Source organism: Canis lupus, chromosome 19 (assembly GCF_003254725.2).
Source record: "Canis lupus dingo isolate Sandy chromosome 19, ASM325472v2, whole genome shotgun sequence".
Classification (NCBI taxonomy): Eukaryota; Metazoa; Chordata; class Mammalia; order Carnivora; family Canidae; genus Canis; species Canis lupus.
The window spans coordinates 21838038-21860180 of NC_064261.1; the positions used below are offsets into that span (position 1 = coordinate 21838038).

General features: G+C 42.0%; 1 long non-coding RNA gene across 1 annotated transcript in view; it reads left to right on the forward strand.

Moving 5' to 3' along the window:
* LOC112652443 (uncharacterized) overlaps positions 1-21308 on the forward strand; it is an 85518-nt gene extending 64210 nt beyond the window's left edge. Inside the window, exons 4-5 of the long non-coding RNA XR_007403782.1 lie at positions 18398-18528; positions 20077-21308. This is a non-coding gene — a long non-coding RNA (uncharacterized LOC112652443). The remainder of the gene's footprint in view (positions 1-18397; positions 18529-20076) is intronic.
* The last annotated feature ends 835 nt before the right edge of the window (positions 21309-22143 follow it).

The window sequence follows — 22143 nt, forward strand, 5'->3', positions numbered from 1 at the left end:
TGAGAGACTCTGGTGTGATTTTCCTTTCCTGTAATGCCCTTGCCAACATGTGGTAGCAAGGTTAAAATGAGTTGGGGAATATTTCATTCTTCTCCACTATCTGGAAGAATTTGTGTAAAAATTGTGATTTCTTCTTAAATACTTACTATAATTTACTGATAAAGCCATTTGGTCCTGGAGATGTCTTTGTGGGAAGAATTTTAATTAATCATTCAAATTTTTAGATATTTTTTAAAAATTTTATTTTGAGAGAAAGAGAGAGAGAGAGAGAGAATGAGCAGGAGGAGGAGCAGAGGGAAAGGACCAGAGGGAGAGGGTAAAGCAGACTCCATGATAAACCCAGAGCTCAATTCAGGCTGGATCCTACAACCCTGAGATCATGATCTGACCTGAAACCAAGACTTGGAGGCTTAACTGATTGAGCCACCCAGGTGCCCCCAGTGATTCAATTTTTTAAAAAAGTTATCTACCTACTTAGATTTCCTTTTAGTATCATTTTTGGCAAGTTACGGTTTTCAAGAAATTTGCCCATTTCATTTATATTTTCACATGTAATGATATAGCTTTTATAAAATTCCTTTCCTACTTAAAACGTTTCTGTATAGGCTAAAATAATGTTCTCTTTTTCTTTTTTTTAAAGATTTTATTTATTTATTCATGAGAATACACAGAGAGGAGAGAGAGAGAGGCAAAGACACAGGCAGTGGGAGAAGCAGGCTCCATGCAGGGAGCCTGACCTGGGACTCGATCCCAGATTTCCAGGATCACGCCCTGAGTTGTAGGCGGCGCTAAACCGCTGAGCTACCGGGGCTGCCCAATATTCTCTTTTTCTTTCTGAAATTAGTTAATTGTGACTTCTCTCTCATTTAAAAAATTATTTAAATTCTAGTTAGTTAACATACAGTGCAATATTGGTTTCAGGAGTAGAATTCAGTGATTCATCACTATACACAACACCCAGTGCTTGTAGCAAAAGTGCCCTCCTTAATACCCATCCCCCTTCTAGCCCATCCCCCATCCACCTCCCTCCATCAACCCTCTGTTATCTATTGTTAAGAGCTTCTTATGGTTTGTTTACTACTCTGTTTTATTTCCTCCTTCCCATATGTTCATCTGTTAGGTTTCTTAAATTCTATATATGAATGAAATAATATGGTATTAGTCTTTTCCAGGCTGACTTATTTTTGCTTAGCATAAAGCACCCTAACTCATCCATATTGTTGCAAATGGCAATATTTCACTCTTTTTGATGACTAATATTCCATTATATATATTATATATGTGTGTGTATATATATGAAGAAGACGTATATATATAAAGATGTATATATATAAAGAATATGTGTATATATAAAGACTATATATATGTATATATATGATTCTATATGGATAAAGATTTGTCATATGTATGTGTTGTATATAGATCACGTATGTGTGTGTGTGTGTGTATATATATATATATATATATATAGTCTTTATAGATTCATCCTATTGATGGATATTTGGGTTCTCTCAATAGTTTGGCTATTGTTCATAATGTTGCTATCAAATTGGGGATTTATGTACCCCTTTGAACCTGTATTTTTGTATCCTTTGGGTAAACACCTAGTAGTGTAATTGCTGGATCATAAGTAGCTCTATTTTTAACATTTTTAACACTCTCCATACTGTTCTTTAGAGTGGCTTCACCAGTTTGCAACAGTGTAAGAATGTTGCCCTTTCTCCACATCCTTGCCAACACCTGTTGTTTCTTGTGTTGTTAATTTGAGACATTCTGACAAGCATGAGGTGAATTTGCTGAATTTTCATTGAGGTTTTGATTTGTATTTCCCTGATGATGGGTGTTATTGAATATCTCTTCTTTTATTTATAAATTTATTTTTTATTGGTGTTCAACTTGCCAACATACAGAATAACACCCAGTGCTCATCCCGTCAAGTGCCCCCCTCAGTGCCCGCCACCCAGTCACCCCCAACCCCCGCCCTCCTCCCCTTCCACCACCCCTAGTTCGTTTCCCAGAGTTAGGAGTCTTCCATGTTCTGTCTCCCTTTCTGATATTTCCTACCCATTTCTTCTCCCTTCCCCTCTATTCCCTTTCACTATTATTTATATTCCCCAAATGAATGAGACCATATCATGTTTGTCCTCCGATTGACTTACTTCACTCAGCATAATACCCTCCAGGTCCATCCACATCGAAGCAAATGGTGGGTATTTGTCGTTTCTAATGGCTGAGTAATATTCCATTGTATACATAGACCACATCTTCTTTATCCATTCATCTTTCGATGGACACCAAGGCTCCTTCCACAGTTTGGCTATTGTGGACATTGCTGCTAGAAACATCGGGCTGCAGGTGTGCCAGCGTTTCACTGCATCTGTATCTTTGGGGAAAATCCCCAGCAGTTCAATTGCTGGGTCATAGGGCAGGTCTAATTTTAACTCTTTGAGGAACCTCCACACATGTTTCCAGAGTGGCTGCACCAGTTCACATTCCCACCAACAGTGCAAGAGGGTTCCCTTTTCTCCGCATCCTCTCCAACATTTGTGGTTTCCTGCCTTGTTAATTTTCCACATTCTCACTGGTGTGAGGTGGTATCCCATTGTGGTTTTGATTTATATTACCCTGATGGCAAGTGATGCGGAGCATTTTCTCATGTGCATGTTGGCCATGTCTATGTCTTCCTCTGTGAGATTTCTCTTCATGTCTTTTGCCCATTTCATAATTGGTTTGTTTGTTTCTTTGGTGTTGAGTTTAATAAGTTCTTCATAGATCTTGGAAACTAGCCCTTTATCTGAAATGTCATTTGCAAATATCTTCTCCCCTTCTGTAGGTTGCCTTTTAGTTTTGTTGACTGTATCCTTTGCTGTGCAGAAGCTTCTTATCTTGATGAAGTCCCAATAGTTCATTTTTGCTTTTGTTTCTTTTGCCTTCGTGGACGTATCTTGCAAGAAGTTACTGTGGCCGAATTCAAAAAGGGTGTTGCCTGTGTTCTCCTCTAGGATTTTGATGGAATCTTGTCTCACATTTAGCTCTTTCATCCATTTTGAGTTTCTTTGTGTCTGGTGCAAGAGAGTGGTCTAGTTTCATTCTTCTGCAGGTGGATGTCCAATTTTCCCAGCACCATTTATTGAAGAGACTGTTTTTCTTCCAGTGGATAGTCTTTCCTCCTTTATCGAATATTAGGTGATCATAAAATTGAGGATCCACTTCTGGATTCTCTATTCTGTTCCATTGATCTGTGTCTGTTTTTGTGCCAGTACCACACTGTCTTGATGACCACAGCTTTGTAGTACAACCTGAAATCTGGCATTGTGAAGCCCCCAGCTATGGTTTTCTTTTTTAAAATTCCCCTGGCTATTCGGGGTCTTTTCTGATTCCACACAAATCTTAAAATAATTTGTTCTAACTCTCTGAAGAAAGTCCATGGTATTTTGATAGGGATTGAATTAAATGTGTAAATTGCCCTGGGTAACATTGAGATTTTCACATTATTAATTCTGTCAGTCCATGAGCATGGAATATTTTTCCATCTCTTTGTGTCTTCCTCAATTTCTTTCAGAAGTGTTCTATAGTTTTTAGGGTAGAGATCCTATACCTCTTTGCTTAGGTTTATCCCTAGGTATCTTAGGCTTTTGGGTGCAATTGTAAATGGAATTGACTCCTTAATTTCTCTTTCTTCAGTCTCATTGTATAGAAATGCCACTGACTTCTGGGCATTGATTTTGTATCCTGCCACGCTACCAAATTGCTGTATGAGTTCTAGCAATCTTGGGGTGGAGGCTTTTGGGTTTTCTACGTAGAGTATCATGTCATTGGTGAAGAGGGAGAGTTTGACTTCTTCTTTGCCGATTTGAATGCCTCTAATGTCTTTTGTTGTCTGATTGCTGAGGCTAGGACTTCCAGTACTATGTTGAATAGCAGTGGTGAGAGTGGACATCCCTGTCTTGTTCCTGATCTTAGGGGAAAGGCTCCCAGTGCTTCCCGATTGAGAATTACATTTGCTGTGGGTTTTTCGTACATGGCTTTTAAGATGTTGAGGAATGTTCCCTACACTCTGAAGAGTTTTGATCAGAAATGGATGCTGTATTTTGTCAAATGGTTTCTCTGCATCTAATGAGAGGATCATATGGTTCTTGGTTTTTCTCTTGCTGATACGATGAATCACATTGATTGTTTTTACAAGTGTTGAACCAGCCATGTGTCCCGGGGATAAATCCTACTTGGTCATGGTGAATAATTTTCTTAATGTGTTGTTGGATCCTATTGGCTAGTATCATGTTGAGAATTTTTGCATCCATGTTCATCAGGGATATTGGTCTGTAATTCTCCTTTTTGGTGGGGTCTTTGTCTGGTTTTGGAATTAAGGTGATGCTGGCCTCATGGAACGAATTTGGAAGTACTCCATCTCTTTCTATCTTTCCAAACAGCTTTAGGAGAATAGGTATGGTTTCTTCTTTAAAGGTTTGATAGAATTCCCCTGGGAAGCCATCTGGCCCTAGACTCTTGTGTCTTGGGAGGTTTTTGATGACTGCTTCAATTTCCTCCCTGGTTATTGGCCTGTTCAGGTTTTCTATTTCTTCCTGTTCCAGTTTTGGTAGTTTGTGGCTTTCCAGGAATGTGTCCATTTCTTCTAGATTGCCTAATTTATTGGCATATAGCTGTTCATAACATGTTTTTAAAATCGTTTGTATTTCCTTGGTGTTGGTAGTGATCTCTCCTTTCTCATTCATGACTTTATTAATTTGAGTGTTCTCTCTCTTCTTTTTAAATAAGGCTGGCTAATGGTTTATCTCTCTTATTAATTTTTTCAATGATCCAACTCCTGGTTTTGTTGATCTGTGCAACAGTTCTTCTGGTCTCAATTTCGTTCTTTTGGTATGGGTTCAGACCCGATTTGTGATCCAGTATATGGTCTATTCTGGAGAAAGTTCCATGTGCACTTGAGAAGAATGTGCATTCAGTTGAGTTTGGATGTAAAGTTCTGTAGATATCTGTGAAATCCATCTGGTCCAGTGTATCATTTAAAGCTCTCGTTTCTTTGGAGATGTGCTTAGAAGACCTATCGAGGGTAGAAAGAGCTAGATTGAAGTCACCAAGTATAAGTGTATTATTATCCAAATATTTCTTCACTTTGGTTATTAATTGATTTAAATATTTGGCAGCTCCCACATTCGGGGCATATATATTGAGGATTGTTAAGTCCTCTTGTTGGATAGATTCTTTAAGTATGATATAGTGTCCCTCTTCATCTCTCACTACAGTCTTCGGGGTAAATTTTAGTTTATCTGATATAAGGATGGCTACCCCTGCTTTCTTTTGAGGACCATTTGAATGGTAAATGGTTCTCCAACCTTTTATTTTCAGGCTGTTGGTGTCTTTCTGTCTAAAATGAGTCTCTTGTAGACAGCAAATAGATGGGTCCTGCTTTTTTATCCAGTCTGAGACCCTGCACCTTTTGATGGGGTCATTAAGCCCATTCACATTCAGAGTTACTATTGAGGGATCTGAGTTTAGTGTCATCATGATATCCATTCAGTCCTTGTTTTTGTGGATTGTTCCACTGAACTTCTTCTTAAAGGGGAATTTTAAGAGTCCCCCTTAAAATTTCTTGCAGAGCTGTTTGGAGGTCACATATTCTTGCAGTTCCTGCCTGTCTTGGAAGCTCTTCATCTCTCCTTCCATTCTGAATGAGAACCTTGCTGGATAAAGTATTCTTGGTTGCATGTTCTTCTCATTTAGGACCCTGAATATATTCTGCCAGCCCTTTCTGGCCTGCCAGGTCTCCGTGGAGAGGTCTGCTGTTACCCTAATAGTCCTCCCCATAAAAGTCAGGGATTTCTTGTCTCTTGTTGTTTTAAGGATCTTCTCTTTATCTTTGGAATTTGCAAGCTTCACTATTAAATGTTGAGGTGTTGAATGGTTTTTATTGATTTTAGGGGGGGATCTCTCTATTTACTGGGTCTGAATGCTTGTTTTCCTTCCCATATTAGGAAAGTTTTCAGCTATGATTTGTTCAAATACATATTCTGGCCCTCTGTCCCTTTCGGCGCCCTCGGGAACCCCAATTAAACGTATGTTTTTCTTCCTCAGGCTGTCGTTTATTTCCCTTAATCTGTCTTCATGGTCTTTTAATTGTCTGTCTCTTTTTTCCTCAGTTTCCCTCTGTGCCATCAACTTGTCTTCTATGTCACTCACTCCTTCTTCCACCTCGTTAACCCTCGTCGTTAGGACTTCTAGTTTGGATTGCATCTCATTCAATTGATTTTTAATTTCTGCTTGATTGGATCTAAATTCTGCAGTCATGAAGTCTCTTGAGGCCTTTATGCTTTTTTCTAGAGCCAGCAGTATCTGTGTAATAGTGCTTCTGAATTGGCTTTCTGACATTGAATTGTAATCCAGATTTTGTAACTCTGTGGGAGAGAGGACTGTTTCTGCTTCTTTCTTTTGAGGTGAGGTTTTCCTTCTAGTCATTTTACTCAGTGCAGAGTGGCCAAAAACAAGTTGTATTCGGAAAAGGAGAGAAAGAGAGGAGAGAAAGAAGGAAAGAAAAGAGAAAAAGAAAAAAGAAAAAAGAAAGAAGAAAAGGAAAAAAGAGAAGAAAAAGAGAAAGAAAAAGAAAGAAAGGTGAAAAAAAAAGGGTGGGGGAAGCAATTCAAAATCAAAAAGAAAGAAAGAAAAAAAATACCACGGGGGAGTATCTTCTGATTCTGTTTATTTTAAGTCCCTTTACGTCCCCTGGAACCTGTCCGTGTAGCTGGTCTTCTGGGGGAGGGGCCTGTTGTGCTGATTCTCAGGTGTTAGCACTTGGGGGAGCTGCTCTGCCCCTGCCTGGTGCAGGGCTCAGTGGGGGTTGTTCACCCCGTGAGGCCCCAGGAGGAACAACCCCAGTGGCGGGGCCAGCTCTGGAGCCCTGGAGTCAGCTCCCGCAGTAGCTCCAGAGCTCTCCGTCTGCAGGGCCTGGAGGCTCCGGGGCGGGGCCGCTGATGTGCTCAGCTGGGGCAGGAGCGTCCTCGCTGTCCTGGGCCCTCCCGGCCTCTGCCTGTCCCGGGGGGAGTCCGGATCCTGGGCTGTGTCCCGGCGCCCTGTGCTCCCGGGCCTGCGCTCTTGGACTCGCTCCCGCCCCGCAGCCCCCTCTGCGGAGCCGCCCCCGAGCCCCCCCGAGCTGCTCCCGCCCCGCAGCCCCCTCCGCGGAGCCGCCCCCGAGACCCCCAGAGCTGCTCCGGGTCCCCCGTGCGCTGCAGCCCTTAGGGAGCTCGGCGCACTCTCCCGGGGCGCAGGTGCCTGTTAGTGTCCCCGGGAGCCCGAGGGCATCCCCGCCCTCCTGGGTCCTGCTCCAACTCCCTGCGAGCCCCTTTCCCCCGGGAAGGTCGGTGCAGCTCCTGCGTCTCCGGGACGGGGCTCTCCTGTCCTGGGGACACTCGCCCCGGCCTCAGCCCAGCTCCTCGCGGGGCCCCTCCCCCTTGGAGGCCTTTTGTGTCTTTATTTCTTTTTCCCCGTCTTCCTACCTGATAGAAGCTTGAACTCTTCTCACTGTAACATTCCAGCTGGTCTCTCTTTAAATCTCAGGCCGAATTCGTAGATTTTCAGGATGATTTGAAGGTTATCTAGGTAATTTGGTGGGGACAGGTGACTTGCGGACCCTACTCTTCAGCCATCTTGTCATTCTAATTTTGAATCTACTTATATCCACAAACTTTGAAATGTCATATTAATTTTTTAACACACTGATTTATCGTTCAAAAGTGTTTTGCTTAATTTCCAAATATTGGGGATTTTATATTTATCTTTGTTATTGATTTCTTTTTTTTTATTGGAGTTCAATTTGCCAACATATAGCATAATACCCAGTGCTCATCCCGCCAAGTGCCCATCACCCAGTCACCCAGTCACCCAGATCCCCCACCAACCTCCCTTTCCACTACCTGATGTTCATTTCCCAGAGTTAAGTGTCTCTCATGTTTTGTCATCCTGACTGATATTTTCACTCATTTTCTCTACTTTCCCCTCTATTCCCTTTCACTATTTTTTATACTCCCCAAATGAATGAGACCATATAATGTTTGTCCTTTTCCGATTGTCTTATATCACTCAGCAAAATACCCTCCTGTTCCACCCACATTGAAGCAAATGGTGGGTTTTTGTCTTTTCTAATGGCTGAGTAATATTCCATTGTATACATAAAACACATCTTCTTTAACCATTCATCTTTTGTTGGACACCGAGGCTCATTTCACACTTTGGCTATTGTGGACACTGCTGCTAGAAACATCGGGGTGCAGGTGTCCCGGCGTTTCATTGCATCTGAATCTTTGGGGTAAATCCCCAGCAGTGCAATTACTGGGTGGTAGGGCAGGTCTATTTATAACTCTTGAGGAACCTCTACACAGTTTTCCAGAGTGGCTGCACCAGTTCACATTCCCACCAACAGTGCAAGATTGTTCCCCTTTCTCTGCATCCTCTCCAACATTTGTGGTTTCCTGTCTTGTTAATGTTTACCTTTGTCACTGGTGTGAGGTGGTATCCCATTGTGGTTTTGATTTGTATTTCCCTGATGGTCAGTGATGCGGAGCATTTTCTCATGTGATTGTTGGCCATGTCTATGTCTTCCTCTGTGAGATTTCTGTTCATGTCTTTTGTCCATGTCTTTTGCTGTTGAGTTTCATAAGTTCTTTATAGATCTTGGATACTACTCCTTTATCTGACATGTCATTTGCAACTATCTTATCCCGTTCTGTAGGTTGTCTTTTAGTTTTGTTTGGCTATTCTCTTGAGTGCAGAAGCTTTTTATCTTGATGAAGTCCCAACAGTTCATTTTTGTTTTTGTTTCACTTGCCTTCATGAATGTATTTTGCAAGAAGTTTCTGTGGCCGGGTTCAAAAAGGGTGTTACCTGTGTTGTCCTCTAGGATGTTGATGGCTTCTTAGCTCACATTTAGATTTTCCATCCATTTTGAGTTTATCTTTGTGTCTGGTGCAAGAGAGTGGTCTAGTTTCATTCTTCTGCATGTGGATGTACAATTTTCCCAGCACCATTTATTAAAGAGACTTTTTTTCCAATGGATAGTCTTTCCTGCTTTGTCGAATATTAGTTGACCATAGAGTTGAGGGCCCATTTCTGGGTTCTCTCTTCTGTTCCCTTGATCTTAGTGTCTGTTTTTGTGCCAGTACCACACTGTCTTCATGACCACAGCTTTGTAGTACAACCTGAAATCTGGCATTGTGAAGCCCCCAGCTATGGTTTTCTTTTTTAAAATTCCCCTGGCTATTCGGGGTCTTTTCTGATTCCACACAAATCTTAAAATAATTTGTTCTACCTCTGTGACAAAAGTCCATGGTATTTTGATAAGGATTGCATTAAACGTGTAAATTGCTCTGGGTAACATTGACATTTTCACAATATTAATTCTGCCAATCCATGAGCATGGAATATTTTTCCATCTCGTGTCTTCTTCAATTTCTTTCAGAAGTGTTCTGTAGTTTTTAGGGTATAGACTCTTTACCCCTTTGGTTAGGTTTATTCCTAGGTATCTTATGCTTTTGGGTGCAATTGTAAATCGATTGACTCTTTAATTTCCCTTTTTGAAGTCTCTTTGTTACTGTAGGGAAATGCCATTAATTTCTGGGCTTTGATTTTGTATCCTGCCACACTGCCGAATTACTGTGTGAGTTATAGCAATCTTGGGGTGAAGCCTTTTGGGTTTTCTACACACAGTATCATGTCATCTGGGAAGAGGGAGACTTTGACTTCTTCTTTGCCAATTTTAATGCCTTTTATTTCTTTTCATTGTCTGATTGCTGATGTTAGGACTTCTAGTACTATGTTGAGTACCAGTGGTTAGAGTGGACATCCCTGTCATGTTCCTGATCTTAGGGGAAAGGCTCCCAATGTTTCCCCATTGAGAATGATATTTGCTGTGGGCTTTTCGTAGATTGCTTTTAAGATGCTGAGGATTGTTACCTCTATCCCTACATTCTCAATAGTTTTTATCAGGAATGGATGCTGTATGTTGTCAAAGGCTTTCTCTTCATCTACTGAGAGGATCATATGGTTCTTCTATTTTCTCTTGTTGATAAGATCTCACATTGATTGCTTTAGGAGTGTTGAACCAGCCTTGTGTCCCGGGGATAATTGGGAAATGTATCCCAATACAAGCATCCCTCAAAAAACTGGAAAAAACTCAAATACAAAAGCTAACCTTGCACCTAAAGGATCTGTTGAATGAACAGCAAATAAAACCTATCACCGCCGAAGAAGAGAATTAATGAACATTTGAGGAGAACTCAATGAAACGGAGACCAGAAGAACTGTGGAACAGATGAACAAAACCAGAAGTTGGTTCCTTAAAAGATTTAATGAGGTAGCCAGCTTTATTAAATACAAAAGAGAGCAGACTGAAATTAGTAAAATCACAAATAAAAAAGGAGAGATCACAACCAATACCAAGGGAATACAAACAATTTAAAAAATATATTATGAGCTTCTAATGCCAATAAATTAGGCAATATAGAAGAAATGGATGCATTTCTGAAAACCACAAACTACCAAAACTGGAAGAGGAAGAAATAGAAAACCTGAACAGGCCGATAACCATGGAGGAAATTGAAGCAGTCATCAAAAACCTCCCAAGGCACAAAAGTCCAAGGCCAGATGGCTTTCCAGGGGAATTCTATCAAACGTTTAAAGAAGAAACAATACCTATTCTACTAAAGCTGTTTCAAAGGATCGAAATAGATGGAGTACTTCCAAACTCGATCCATGAGGCCAGCATCACCTTATTCCCAAAACTAGACAAAGACCCCACCAAAAAGGAGAATTATAGACCAATATCCCTGATGAACACAGATGCAAAAATTCTCAACAAGATAGCCAATAAGATCCAACAGTACATTTTTTATTTTAATTACAGTTAGTTAACATAGTATTATATTAGTTTCAGGTGTACAATAAAGTATTCAGCTCTTTCATACAATCACCCAGTCATCACCTCAACAAATGCATTCCTTAATCCCCAAAACCTATTCCACCCATCCTTCAACTTACCTCCCCTCTGGTAACTGCAGGTTTGTTTTCTGTAATTAATAGTCTGTTTCTTGGTTTGCCTCTCTCTTACTCTCCCCACCTTTGCTTATTTGTTTTGTTTCTTAAAGTCCATATATGAGTGAAATCATATGTCTTTCTCCGATTTATTTTGCTTCGCATAATACTCTAGCTTCATCCACACCATTGCAAATGGCAAGATTTCATTCTTTTAAAGGGTTGTTAATATTCCATTGCATAATATACCACATCCTCTTTATCATTTATCTATCGATGGATACTTCAACTGCTTCTGTATGTTGGTACTGTAAATAGTGCTGTTATAAATATTGGCGTGCCTGTATCCTTTTGAATTAGTGTTTGTGTATTCTTTGGTTAAATACCCAGTAGTGTGGTTACTGGATCATAGGGTAGTTCTATTTTTAACTTTTTGAGGAACCTGCACACAATGTTTTCCATGGTGATTGGACCAGTTTAAATTCCCACTAATATTGTTAACAGGGTTCCGTTTCTCCACATCCTTGCCAACACCTGTTGTTTCCTGTATTGTTGATTTTAGCCATTCTGACAGATGTGAGGTGATATCTCATTGTAGTTTTGATTTGCATTTCCCTAATGATGAGTGATGATGAACATCTTTTTATATGTCTCTTAGGCATCTGTATGTCTTCTGTTCATTTTTAATTGAATTATTCATTTCGGGGTGTTGAGCTTTATAAGTTTATATGTTGGATACTAACCCTTTATCAGATATGTCACTTACAAATAATCTTCTCCCATTCTGTAGGTTGTCTTTTAGTTTTGTTGGTTGTTTCTTTCACTGCAAAAGATTTTTATTTTGATGTGGTCCCAATAGTTTACTTTTACTTTTATTTCCCTTGCCTCAGGAGATGCATCTAGAAAGAAGTTGCCATGGCTGATGTCAAAGCGGTTATTACTAGTTGTATTCTCCTTTAGGATTTTAATGGTTTCCTCTCTCACATTTAAGTTCTTAAATAATTTTGAACTTATTTTTGTTTATGGTGAAAGAAAGAGGTCCAGTTTCATTCTTTTGCATGTTGCTGTCCAGTTTTTCCAACACCATTTGTTGAAGAGACATTTTCCCATTGGATATTGTTTCCCACTTTGTCTAAGATTAATTGACATACAGTTGTGGGCTTATTTCTCCATTTTCCATTCTATTCCACTGTTGTGCCAGTACCATACTGTTTTTATTACTGTAGCTCTGTAATCTGATTTGACATATGACTTCCCATTTCTGTTAGGAGGCCTTTGGCACATGACTTCATATGGTCTTACCTCTGGTTTGTGCTCACCTTTGCATCCAGTGTATCAAGTGACTTGCTCTTGCTTAAAGTCGCTTAAAGTCACAGAATTCTCTGAAGCCCACATGAGATCGGACATGCTGGGGGAAGGCAGTGAGGCTTTTGGAATCATGTCTCTGAAGTCAGGTGGACACAGCTCAGGCCTATTTCTGTTACATTCCTCTCCTAATATCTTAATGGGGCTTTCCTGGGACAATTGCAGTAGTCAAAAGGCATGAGCTGAGCACCAGATATGTCTTCTGAGCACCAAGGCAGCACAAGGGACAGATATTTACATGCATTAACACTGACACTGGGCAAATTACACCAGAGTGTAGGGGAAGAGGGGAGTGATATAGAGTCTGTGACGATCTATCCACAGACCATGATGGTGGTCATTGTTGTTACCATCCTCTGCATAGGTGTGTATCAACCACAGTGTCTCTCCTCCTGCATCCTCATTTCTCCCCGTCTGTCCACTTTGCACTCTTAGAGCCAGCACTCAGAGTGGTGCCCACCTGGGGTTCCATGGGGGTCCTAAGTGGCTTGCTTAGGACTGAGGAAGGGGTTCTGAGCAGTTAGCACAGGTCCAGGTGACAGCTTCCTGAGCAGGCCACAGCAGCTGTACCTTGGACTCAGCTGTAGCTTGAGTTTCTCAAAGTATGAACTGAGGGTAGAATGGGTGGAGGTGCCACCATGGTCCTGCTTTTGAGTCACAGAGTTCTGTGGTGGTGTGAGAGGGATCTGGGACTCATCTTTGTTAAAAGTTGATTGAAGGCAGAGCAAGTATCTAGCAACCTGGGACCTGGGACATAATTGTTAAAATGAACATATATAGAAGGTTTCATTTCCCTTCCCAGTCTGGGTCACTTTGAAATCACCACCACCTACCTGTCTCCATAGCTCTTATAATTCACCTGCAAAAATCCCCATGCCCCTAGCATAGTTTAGCAGTCCTTGTTGTGGGGTGGGGGATGGACAGAATGGGCCTGGGAGCTGCACAGGTGCTCCCCTGTGCTGTAGCCATGGCTGGCTCTGTCCAGGAAAGGAAAGGGGACAGAGTGGGACCTCAGGTGAGGCTTTCCAGAGGGGATATTCATAGGGATTTGGGGTAGGTGGGAGGGGCAGCATACCTTAACAGCACCTCTCCCACTCCCTGCAAGGAGCTGTCCAAGCTTCCTGCCCTTCTCTGAGAGTGACCACTGTGTTACTGTGTTACACAGAGTTATACATGTGTACTGTTAGTGGGGCTGCTGTAACAAACTGCCACAAACAGGTTTGCTTAAAGCAACAGAAATTTTTCTCTCATAGCTCTGGATGTTGGAAATCTGAAATCAGTATCTCTGGGCCAAAATCAAGGCATCAGCAGAAGCATGTTCCCTCTAGTGACTCCAGGGGAGAACCTGTTCCTTGCCTCTTCTGGTGACTACATCAGAAGACTCATGACTGCAACACTCCATTCTCTGCCTGCACTGGGCCTGGCTGAGAAAAATCCAAGATTATATCCTCCCATCTCAAGGCTTTTAATTTAATCATAACTGTGAAATCCTTTTTTTGCCATATAATGAGTATTGCCAGGGTTCTCCAAAGAAGCAGAACATATATATATATATATATATATATATATATATACACATATGCTGATCTCCATATTATATTAATCTATGTACACAATGTAATATATTATGTCTATAGATATACATCCTTATGGTAGATTTTATCTATCATCTGTGTATCTATCAACCAAGCTATCCATCCACATCTATCTATCTATCTATCTATCTATCTATCTATCTATCTATCATCTATCTGCTTTCCCACCTATCCAGAGGGATTTATTTTAAATAAATGGCTCACTCAACTGGAGCTGGAAAGCCTACTATCTACAGGGTGGGCTGGCAGGCTGGAGGCCCAGGGCAGAGTTGGTGTTGCAGCTCAGGTCTTAAGGCTACCTATTGACAGCATTCTCTCTTCTTTGGGGGGGTCTCAGTCTTTGCTCTTAAGGCCTTCAACTGATTGGATGAGGCCCACTCACATTATGGAGGGTAATCTGCTTACTTAAGCCCATTGATTTAAATGTTAATCTTATCTAAAAATACCTTCACAGAAATACCTAGAATAGTGTTTGACCAAATACCTTGAAACTATAGCCCAGCTATGTTGACACATAAAATTAACTGTCATGTAGGGTGACACTCTTGGGGTCTATGGATCAGCACATGAAAGTCTTTTGGGGGCCCACTGACCAGTTGCTCCAGCTCTGAGTCAAGTGTCCCTGCCTGGATTCTGAGCCTGATGGCCTTGTCCAAATGCCAGCTCTGCCACCTCCTAGCAGAGTGGCTTTGGGCAAATCACTGGTCCCTCTGACCCTCAGTCTGCTCACCTAGAAAGTGTGGATAATCACCATTGAAGTCATGTGAGGAATAAATAAAACAGGAAGGGGCTCCTTCCCTCTCCTGAGTGCCCCTCCCAGCAAGTACAGCAGAACATCCAGTACACCCTGACAAACACCTGATGATTGAGTGTCACCTATTTGGCTGGCCTGCTATTTCATCCTAGTGTGGTTGAGCTGACCCGAGGGTTTTTATGATTTCCATTTTACTTAGCCAAGGAAGCAGTGAATTTATTTTAAGGCAATGATCTTGCTCTTTTCCTCTTGTTCCCATAAATTATGACCCAACAAGTCATGCACAAATAGTTTGGTTTGATATCTCCCATTAATCTTTGCTATATTTTGTAAGTTCACTTCAGTGCAGTGAACTGGGTTTTAATTAAATCTTGAAAATTCCAGTATTTCACAACTCACTCTCACACTGGCCTATAAAAAGAGGAGTCCATATAATTTCATGGGGAGCAATTTCCTTTACTACAAATATGCAAAGTAGAACTTGCTTCTTTTGAATTCTTGTTCCAGACTGTTTTATTTTCCTTACAGTGCCTGCTGGAGCTTCCCTCTGCTTTCTTTATTTTTATTTTTATTTTTTTTAATAAATTTATTTTTTATTGGTGTTCAATTTGCCAACATACAGAATAACACCCAGTGCTCATCCCGTCAAGTACCCATCTCAGTGCCCACCACCCAGTCACCCCCACCCCCCGCCCACTTCCCCTTCCACCACCCCTAGTTCGTTTCCCAGAGTTAGGAGTCTTTCATGTTCTGTCTCCCTTTCTGAAAATAGCAGGACACATCTTGAAGACTCCAGAAATCACCTGTGTCCAAAGAGCAGACTGGTATCTGTGCAAGGCTCTATGGGCCCCTTACACTACCACATTCTGTGGCTCTACACCAGCACAGGCACAGAGGAGGTCTGATGGTGCTGTCTAAGCATCCCCATGTGTCCATTCACCCATCTTTCCATCATGCCTTATCCGATGGTAACTGGCACTGGTCATGCCAAGCCCTGTGGTGGGTATTGGAGATACTGAAGTCAATCACATAGGGCATTTTCAGTGCTCTGAGGAAGACCATTGTGGGGGTCCTAGGGAGAAGCCCCTGACCTCCTGAGCCACCTGAGCAACACTTTGCTGTTCATTCTCTGGGGAGACCTTCTCCCTGGAGCCATGCAATTCATGTGAACCTGCAGTCAGGGCTCTGGTAGACATAAACTATTCTGCTACAGACTGCTGCAGAACCATCAGAGCTCCATATAATGGGTCTCTGTGCTGTGAGAGGCTCAGGGGTTCTTCAGGAGGACACTGTCAGTTTCTGCTCTCTTCCCATAGGGATTCTCAGCTGCCCACAGGGGGCACATACTAGTGTGTGGGTGCCTCTCCTCTCCTGGATATATCCTACTTCCTGTCACCCTTTCACTGGCCATCTCAGCCTTCAGTCCTGGCCTGGGTATGCTCCAGCTCTAAGCTCGTAATGCCGACTCCTGCCTGGTCCCTAGTAGAAATGTCTCCTTATCTCTCCCTATCCTTTTCCCTATAGTATGGATTTATGTGTGTGTCAGGAATCCAAATAATTCACATCAAGGTCCAGAAAGTGAGAGAGGTAGTACAGTGTATCAGTTACAAGCAGGAATTCTGGGGCCACACAGCCTGTTTCTGACAATTACTTTCTATGTGATATTGGACAAGGGACTTAACTTTTCTGAGCCTCTTGTTTTTCAACCAGGAAGAGTATGTCTCTGTGGCAGAGGCAGGAGTCAGGACTGGTTGTCAAACACTTGTCTGCTCCCACACACTTCCTAGCCCCTTGCTGTCAGGCTGGGGCAGGTGACTAGCTGTGGGAATAGGAGCTATCACAGTATTAGAGTCAGTACTCATGTTGAAGCTGCTCTCTGTCTTCTGAGACAACATGGAACTCCAGATGGTTCAGATTCAGAGAATTCAGCTACTAAAAGGTGGAGCCTCTTTCATGCTAGCTCTTTGAGGGAATACATGGAATAGCACCCCCCACCTCCATCAAACAGCTCCTGACAGACATATAGCACTGATGGAAAGTGCACTTGTTGTTGTTAAGACAGTGGAATTGGGAGCTGGCTGTTACCTCAGCATAGCCCAGCCTGTCCTGACCATACTGTCACTCTGTATGTAGCAAGCAGGGCATATAGTAAGGGTTCTTTAAGAGAGACCTTACCTGTACAGGTATTGGCAAACTAAGAGGATCCGTAATTAGATTTCTCAAGGTGTCTCTTATCCTCTCTCCAACATATTCCAGAACATTCTACATGTTAAAAGCCATAGATTGGGGTGGGTGGTGGTGGTTAAATATCCCTAGGGTCCACTTGCTGCAACTGCATCTGCTGCAGTCCATTGTCTTACACTGGAGCAAGATTCAAGCAGATGAGCCACTCCCCTAATGAAGTTTAAGTTTCTTATCCAGGGATACAGATTCTGCTTGGGATCTTAGCCCCTGCTTATCTCACTACCCCCACCTTTCTCTAGTCACATAGGTACCAAACTCTGGGAGAATAGGATCTTTTGTTACCCTGAGCTTGCTGGTGCTGGGATGCTCTTTTGACTGTTGACCACCATGCTCTTCACTGGAATGTAAGGCTTGTTTGTTGTTGTTGTTTTAGTTTCAGAGGTAGAATTTAGTGGTTCATCAGTTGTATATAATACCCAGTGCTCATTATATCAAGTGCCTTCCTTAATGCCCATCACCCAATCACCCAAATACACCATCTCCCCACCAACCCCCCTCCACCATCTCTCAGTTTGTTCCCTATAGTTCAGCATCTCTTATGGGTTGCCTCCTCATTTTTTAAATTTTACTTTGTTTTTCCTTCCTTTCCCCTATGTTTATCTGTTTTGTTTCTTAATTCGACATATGAGTGAAATAATATGGTATTAGTTTTTTTTTACCTCTTTTGTTTAGCATAATATGCTCTAGTCATATTCACATCATTGCAGATGGTAAAATTTCATTCTCTTTGATGGCTGAGTAATATTTCACACGTACTACGTCTTCTTGTCAATTCATCCATTGATGAACATCTGAGCTCTTTCCATAGTTTGTCTATTTTTCAGACAAGGATGCTGGGGTGATGAAAGTTGTGTGATGTTCTCAGAGTCTCACAGCTACTAATAAGAAAAGCCAGAATGTAGCCAAAATGTGGTCCCTTCTGCACTCTGCTATGCTGCTATGAGCTCTGTGTGGCCATGCCAGTGGGTAGCTAGCAAACTGGAGAAGGTTCTGTGAGGACTCAGGGACCTCATCCTTGGCCTAGGCCATCACGCTGAACCTTCACAGCATCATACCAGCAGGGTGTTCTCATCCAACTTTGCAGAAGAGCAAACTGTAGCTATGATGCTTTAAATCACTCACTGAATGTCATCTAGCTAATTAGGGAAGTGTGGGGATTTGAGCCCAGGCTACGTGCTCTGAAAGATAAGATGAAAATCACACTGCCCTTAGCTAAAATGACCAAATTTCTGCTAGTACTGTTTCCACAGAGCATAATATGTAAGAATAAGGGATGTAAGCTTTTCTATTGTCTTACAGAGAGTGTTTGCTCTATCACCATACACTTTATTATACAAGGCAGCCTTTTCTCTTCATTTGCAGGCAGAATTACATGTTTTCATTTCTGCTTTATTATCTTCAGTGTCTCCAGGACCCTGTCAATTAACAGTGCTGGAAGCTCCACTTTTAACAAAATTACACATAATCATACTACCTGTGGCCACAAAGGAGAATCTGAGAGGTGTGTGGATGCTGGCTCTGAGTTTCAGATAGGTAATTAAAAATCCAGTATTCTCCATGAAGGGAAAAAGACCCAGAATCATGATGTTCTAAAAGTAAACATGATTAAAAAGTCTTCCTTCATAAAGAATTAATATTTAATTCTCAATCTCCTTCCCAGTGCTTAGTGTGGAAACTATTTCTTTTCTAGTCTTGGGCTGAATGTCAAAATTTACATTTAAATGGGCCTGTTTTGCACAGAGCCTGTAGCTACTAAGACCCTAATGAGAGTATAATTTATATAGTTTTAGATGTTCAGGATTTTTTTAAAGATTTAATTATTTATTCATGAGAGACAGAGAGAGGCAGAGGCACAGGAAAAGGGAGAAGCAGGCTTTAGGCAGGGAGCCCTACATGGGACTCGATCCCGGGTCTCCAGGATCAGGCCCTGGGCTGAAGGCATTAAAGCGCTGAGCCACCAGGGCTGCCCCTAGATGTTCAGGATTGATAACAGTCCAGCCTTGAAATAATTGTGGAGGCCAGTTTTCAGAACTCCTTAATGGAGATATTCTGAGAGGGAAGCCTCTCTTCCTGAGACCAGCCTCAGATTTTGAATGTCGCTTTCTTTGGAATTTAGCCACTACTGGCATCTTTGGTCTTTTGGTTGTTGAAATGCAGGCTGTTGCCCTTTTCTTCCCTCTCATGGATCCAGGCATAGCAATAGTGGGGAGGAAGAAGGGAACTCCCCCAGTGCCAGTGCAGCTGGCATGTGCCTCAGAGCAAGGATCCATATGTGGCTTCACTAGGGCATGGGCAGGCCAGGTGCATGTAAGCTTCTTTAGGGAAACTAGCTTTGCTCACCCCAGAACCTTAGAAAATCCAGAGATTCCTTTTTAAAGGGAATAGCCACTTAAAGCCAAGGGCGACAAGCATTGTTCCAGCTCATGGTTAAGATACTTTGGATTAGGGCAAGAAAAAGGTGATTAAGTTGAGGTCCTCTCCCAGTATGTGGTTCATTGAACACATTTGTGAAAGCCTGCATGGTTGCACAGTGGGTTGACATGAGGAGCCTATGAGATGGCTTTATGTCTAGTCACTATTGACCATGCATTACCCTTGTGGGCCAGCACAGTATACATAGCAGGATGTTATTAGTAGCCTCAGTGCAAACTATGTGACTGTCTCTCTTCTGCAACTAGGAAGTTTATAGTTTTAGTTTTAGTTATATAGTTTTAGATATAGATATAGTTTAGATGTTTTAGTTATATAGTTTTAGATATAGATATAGTTTAGATGTTCTTCTGCAACTAGGAAGGTAAGGCTGTGAGAGGCCACCTAGGCTCCCCCAGGGGCTACCAATCAAATCCTGGTCAGAGCTGGTTTGAACCAACACTGTCTGATACCTGGACCCACACAGAGCAGAGACATTTTTTTGAAATGTCTTTCTGCCTTCCAGTCCTCTTCCACAGCTGGGAGACAGGTATCTGGGAGACCTACTCTGGGTCTGTCAGATAGAAGAAGCAGAGGGTTTTCCCCATTGCCGAACCCTTCACTAACACCTCTTTAATATTACCCTGTCTTCTTTCCTCTCTCCTATTATAGAGCTACAACCAACCAAGCAGACAAGGGGATCCAGCTGGAATTCTATCCTCAGATGAACTTCTTACTTTTGCCAGTGCCATCCTCTCCCTCAGCCCTCTCTGAGTGGTCTCATGAGCTATTCCCCAGGGATGAAGACTACCATATACCTGGCTCCAGCCAGGTCTCTAGCTGGAGCTCTAGATTCATATATCCAGTTGCTATCTCCACACCTCCACTTGGACCCCCAAGACACCTGGAATCAGTATTCTTGAGATCAAGAGGGCCCTTGGCCACACCAGGTTTCATATAATATATGTGGGATGCTTCTTTTCACCTCCTACTCCCACCTATCCACTATCTGTCAGTGCAAGCCTCATACTCACAGCCAGCCATGCAGACCTTGCAGATCAGGTCAATTCCACCTGCCCCATCACTGCCCACATAGCCCTGTGCATGCTTCTGTAGCACTTGGCCTACTCTATGAGTGTGCATGAGTATTTCTCTGGAAGTCTGGCTCCCTCCTCAGCCACAGCCTCTATAAGGCTGGATGTGTGGTAACTATGTTCACCATCCTGTCCTGGGGTAGCTTTCTAGCCTTTCCAGGTTACAAGAGTATTTGCTGAATACATCAGCAGATTTTAATTCTCTTTTTTGCAGTTCTGTCTCACTAGACAATGTTGTGGAGAAGACATTTTACTCTGCTGTTCAAGAATCTTCTAGCTGTCCTAAGAATTAAATTGACATAGGACAGATTAACAGGAGAAAATAAAATTTATATTTCTACATACTGGGAATCCATATAAACATGAGATTTCAAAGATAGTAGAATGAGATATATGTGTCATCCTGAACTAAAGAGAAGAGGGTAGAGTTTGGGACTTTGAAGGGAAGGAAAACAATTCACAGGAAGGTGAAAAAGAGTATGTTTGGTAAACAAAAGCTTGCTGGGACCCTCAGAAACAATGGGACACAGAGAGGAATTTTAATAAACAGACTTGGCTAAACTCCCTGTCTACTTCCCTAGTTATACTATAATGTAATTATCTATAGTAATAGTTCCCTTCCTGTAGCAAGTCCTTTATCTAAATTATTGTAGGTAGTTAGGGGGAGGGTCAAAGGTTTTGCTGAATCTTTGGGCTTTGATTGTTTTGAACTCTAAATAATCTCATACAAAGGCAACCCATCCTGGGAGACCCTACATTCTGAATTCCTGAATATGGGGCTTGTAGTCTATATTCCTAGACCAGTGCCACGAACAAAGCAGACAATTAGTAAGTATTTGACAAATTAATGAATGAATAAATGAATGATTCATCTTGGACAAATCATGTGTATTTGGCTTAGAGTTTCTTCACCTTCAATAAGGGTGTCGCTGTCTCAATTCTTACTTCTTTCTGAGGTTCTCAGAGCAGTGGCCCTCAAACTTTAGTATTCCTTAGAAGGCACTAGAAGGCTCATGAGACATAAATTGATGGGCTCCATCACCAGGTGTCAGATTCAGTAGATCTTGGCTGGATCTTGAGAATTTGCATTTATACTAGATTTCCAGATGCTGCTGCTGCTGGTCTGGGGACCACACTTTGAGAACTACCCCTTAAGAGGATCAGATCAAAAGTCTGCTGAAAGCACTTTTCCCAGCTTACAGCAAAAAAGTATAAATTTTCAGTGATTTTTTTTTTTTTTGCCTCTTTGGAGGCCCCCAAAGGAATTCCAGTTACAGAGCAACCACCCTCAGCAAGGATGAACCTAGACATTTGATAACTATCTGCTTAACAGGAAAACTGAGAAGATGCTGGAACAGATCATCAAATGATCAATTTATAATTGCCCGGGAGAGCAATCAATATGCCAATGCAGATAGTGAATGGCAGGAGAATGACTGACTTTCCTTCCCCTAGCAGCAGGGAGGATGTGCCTGCACAGAATTCAACTGCAAGCCCTTCCCTCTCATTCCACACATACTTTCTGAGCCCCTCCCACATGTCAGGTACTGTGCTAGATGCTGGGATCAGACATGGTGCAACATGGCCCCACTTTGTGGTATCTGGGGAGATGCATGTACTGGGTGCTGGAAGGATCCCCACTTTT